Below are 5,009 nucleotides of genomic sequence, written 5' to 3'. Positions count from 1 at the left end.
TCCCATTTTCTGCCCTTACTTCCCACCCCTGCTCAAATCCTGAAATCCTTCCCTTGCCCCCTGGAATGCATAGTTCATAATCAACAATATCTCCTATACCCTCAGCTTCTTTGAAAGATCCCTTCCCCTTTTTAATCTAACTAAACCCCGGCTGTCCTCTGAGGACACTGCTTTCCCTACAGCCCTCTCCTGTTGTGGCTGTTTTGCTTCTCCTTCATCTCTCATACCACTAGACCTGCAGGTGGAGACCATTTTCCTCCCCTGCTTCCCAACAAATTCCAGCTTTGAATCCACCCTCTTCAGATTCTGCTACTCAGTACCCTTCCCTCTTGTGTCATCAGCTCCTGAGTCCTTCTTACCCCTCCAAGTTTTTATCTTCTGGTTTCCTGTCATAATTCTTGATTTTTAATATCCCCATGGATGATCCTCCCAATACTGAGGCCTCAGTTTCTTAACATCTTCTCCTCCAAAGGATCTGGTCTTAAACTCTACCTTAGCTGCTCACTCCTGTAATATTATCCTAGACACAGTCCTCCAGTAAACTGCAACCCCTCCATAAACTCCCTTTCATAAGTCTCAGTCTTTGACCAACAACCTCTGTCTTTTCAGGTCACCTTCTCTACCACCCGCTTTTAACCATCTTTAGCCTCACTGGGACCTTGAATCCATTGATCCTGTGACCTTTTTCTTGTTCTTTACCCACCTCATGTTCTTATTTCCCTCATTACTCAGTTTCAACTCCATGGTCTGTTGTCATAATCACTTACCTGCTTATACTCTCAACTTGTGTGTTTTTTTTTTTTTTTTCCTTCCTCTCTCTCCCTTTATCCATCCAGGAAAAAGCAAAATCCCTGTTTAACTTTGACTACTCTCCACCTACAGTTATGCAGCTGAACGTGGCTACTGGAAAACACCTAACAATACCAATGGGTCTCACTTAAAATTTATAATGCCTGGCCTCAAGTGAACTTTAGTGTTGCCTGGAAGAAGTATTACCTTCCCATATTCCACTTTACATCTTCCTACTTCAGTAAGAAATGAGAAGCAATCTGGAGACCACTTCCACAAGCCCTAAACATCATTACTATTGAACTACTTGCATCTGAAACCATATACTCTATCTTCTCTCCTGTTACTGTAGTTGAACCTCTCCACTCTAAGTCCCATCCCCCTCACCTACTTGAGGACATAATTCAAGAGACAGGGAAGAATTTCTGGAAGTATCTTTCTCATTACATCTTTCCCATCAGCATAAAACATGCTATAATGTCTGCCCTGTTTATAAAAAACCTTCCCTGAGACCCTATAACTTCCTCCAGCTATTTCTACATTGCTGTTTCCCCCTACTTATAATAAAACTTGTCAAAATCACTATTTATACTTGCTGTCTCCAATTTCCCTTCCTCTTACCTCTCCTGAGCTCACTTTAGTCAGGTTATCACTTGAAGGTGCTCCTGTTATGAAGACCAATAGTACATATTTCTTTCTGCTCATAATTCTCATTATGAAAGTTTTCATACTCATGGAAATGCTCAAAGAATAATATAACAAACATACATGTGGCCAAACCCATGCTGAACAAATCTTAACATTTTCAATTTTTGTTTTGGATTATTATTTAAAAGGAAAGACCGGTAGCCTTTATTACCTTCTCTGATCCTCTACTGCTATCCAAATTTAACCACTCTTCAGAAGTCAGTATGTGCCTTCTTATGCACATTTGTATGCCTATATTGAATAGGTATTTATACATAGAACAAATACTCCTATATTTTGATCTCAAATTCATATAAATTTTACCATATATCATTCTCCATACCAGACCTTTGCAAAAACATTCAATTAATGAAATTTTCCTATGATTTTCCTTTCTTATATTAACCTTATCTGATTTTGTATGGAGGTTGAATTGGTTTTGTGAGTCAGGCAGCTTATCTTTACAATCTCTTCTCTTAAATTCTATCCTACCTATACAAATTATCTGTCCTTAGAATGTTCATTAAAAATGGTGCTTTATTGTGGATAGATTTTGGAACACGAATTAAAGTTTAAAATGATTATAGCTCTTCTATGGTTTCCTATTTCTCTCTGAGTCATTGTTGGTAATTCATCTTTTTAGAAAACCGCTTATTCTCCTGCCACTCTTTCCTAGATGTCTCCTTGTTAGGAGGACAAGCTATCGTCAGAACTACTTCTGAGAACCCTTTATCCAAGCTACTTTTTTTCCTTCCCATTTTATACTGAGGGGTATATTTTAGTTTTGTTTTTATATTTGATCCAAAAAAATTGCCTTTGTTTATTGCAAATCTGTATTTTCTAATATTTTATAGAAACAAGTTAAAAATGTTTTATTGGGCTCATCACTAGTTAATAGAAAAGTTTCATATCAGACCTAATATGACTAGTTTCTGATTTAATAGTAAATGATCTTTGTATTTAAGTTAACCTCTGATACATAGAGAAATGTGTATTTGGGTAAGGGAATAATATTTAGGTAGCTAAAACAAAATGATATACATGTATATATAATAGCAGAAAATTTCAGTATCACTACAGTAGCACTATCAATTTGTAAAACACAGATTAAAATCAAGTTATGTTTTTCCCAGTTCCAGAGCAAAAAGATAATGGGTAAACATAGTTAAACAATCAGAATTATTTGTTGCAATGTACATTCATACCATGTTTTCAAAAAGCAATTTATAGTTACTAAAACATTTGTTCCAGAAGTGTACCTCCTATATATGCTACAAAAGAATAATTGAGAAGATGGACTAAACAGCTCTATGATGTTTATATAAGAAAAACCTGAATAAAAATTAATATAAAACAATATTAAGTTTTAAAAGATCCATTCACTCCAGAATGATAGAGAACTGTCAAATTAGTCACTTTAAGGCTATATATAAAAAATAGTGTTCATGAAATGTTACAAACATCTTTTTACACTGTCTTTTCTGTAAAATAAATATAGTATATTTGACATATAGTACATATATGACACAGGGGTGAAACTAGATGTAAGCCCAAAGAAAAATCCTACTGGAGAGGAGGGATTATGAGTATTTTGAGAAGGGACTGCCAGTTTAATATTAAGGATTGCCTTAATTAAGGTTTGGGCTATTACCAAACAAGATGTTAGGTTTTTTTTTGTTTTGTTTTTTTTTTTTAATGCAGCCTTTCTTGAGCCTCTAAGAGGTTTAAATTCAGGTAAAACCTGTTTATTTTTAAATAATTTTAAACTTAGAGGAAAGCCTTTTTCTGTACTATCTTTACTCACAACAATCTGTCTACTCTTGAGTGTTAGTTATTGCAGCTTTGTAATAAATTGTAATATCTAGTAGGGCTGATATGCCTAATCCCTCCCCTTTCTCAGAATTTTCCTGAATGACCTCTAATGTTTATTTTCCACATAAATTTTACTCTTATTTTTGTCAAGTTCCCAAATTGTTTAAATTTCAAGTGCTACTGCATAAAATTTATAGTTTAATTTGTAAGACTTGGCACTATAACTATGTTGCATCTTCCTATCCAAAAGCAAAATGCTTCTCTATTTACTCATGTCTCCTTTCATGTCCCTTACCTGAGTTTTATAGCTTTTTTTCATACAGCAACTATGCATTTTGTGTTGAGTTTATTTCTGTTTCACATTTTGTGGCTGTTGGAAATTGGAAATTTCTTTAATTTTGAAGCTGGTTAACTTACCTATGGAAAAGCTATTAATTTCTGTATATTGGTTAAAGAGCCAGTCACCTCAAACACTTTTGTTTTAGTAGTTTTTCAGTTTCTTAGATTTGCTGAAAGACCAATCCTATCTGCAAGTGATTTTGACTTATTTCTAATACTCATTTTTCCAAACCTCAATTTTAATTAGTCCTTGATCCCTTGATCTCAGTAAAATCCTGTTGATCACTAAAAATCACTGAATTGTAGAACACATGTTGTTATTGATGTCACCACAAAGTGGCCATTAATTAAGCAGGCCATATGGTGTGCTATAGTAGGCCAGACAGGCCTGGGTTTATGGCCGGGATTTCTGAAACTCTATATTGCATACAAACTCTAAAATGAATCTTATTGCAATTGCTCAATGGAGATGAAAAGGACACTGAACATACCAATTTACCACTTAGGCATCCTCATTTTCAATTTGGTAAAAACAAATTTAGTGAAATATTAGATTAAAAATGTACAGTAGAACTTGAATAGGACACCAAACATACATGTAACAAAGGCAAAAATAGACTAATGGGACTACATCAAACTTAAAAACTTCAGCATAGGAAAAAATCTAGAGTGAAAAGGCAACTTACAGAATGGGAGAAAATATTGCAAACCATATATTGGATAAGGGGTTAACATCCAGAATATATAAAGAACTCCCACAACTCAATAACAAATGACCTAATTTAAAAAAATGGGCAAAGGACTTGAATACACATTTCTCAAAAGATATACAAATGACTAACAAGCACATGAAAACATGTTCAACATCATTAATCATCTGGGAAATAGAAATCAAAATTACCATGAGCTATCACCTCACACACTATTAAAGTATTGGTGAGGATGTGGGGAAATTGGAACCATTGTTGGTGGGATTGCAAAATGGTGTCACTATGGAAAGCTGTATGGAAGTTCTTCAAATTAAAAATAGAACTATCATGTGATCCAGCAATCCCACTTTATCCAGAAAAATCAAAATCAGGATCTTAGATATTAGCCCTCCTATGTTCATTGCAGTACTATTCACAATAGGCAAGTTGTGAAAACCACCTAAGCATCCATTGAGGGATGAAGAAAATGTATATACAAACATCAGGATATCACTCAGCCATAAAAAGTCTTGTTACATGCCACAACAAAATGAACCTTCAGGACATTCAGTTAAGTGAAATAAGCCAATTGTACAAACCCTATATGAATCTACTTATATGAGGTATATAAAGCAGTCAAACTTATAGAAACAAAGTAGAATGGTGCTTGCTGTGGGGGGGATGGGGAAATGG

The sequence above is a fragment of the Phoca vitulina genome, unplaced genomic scaffold (genome assembly GCF_004348235.1).
Source record: "Phoca vitulina isolate PV1807 unplaced genomic scaffold, GSC_HSeal_1.0 scaffold39, whole genome shotgun sequence".
NCBI classification, from domain to species: Eukaryota; Metazoa; Chordata; class Mammalia; order Carnivora; family Phocidae; genus Phoca; species Phoca vitulina.
The sequence above is the reverse complement of the archived record's forward strand: the minus strand, read 5'-3'. Positions refer to the sequence as shown.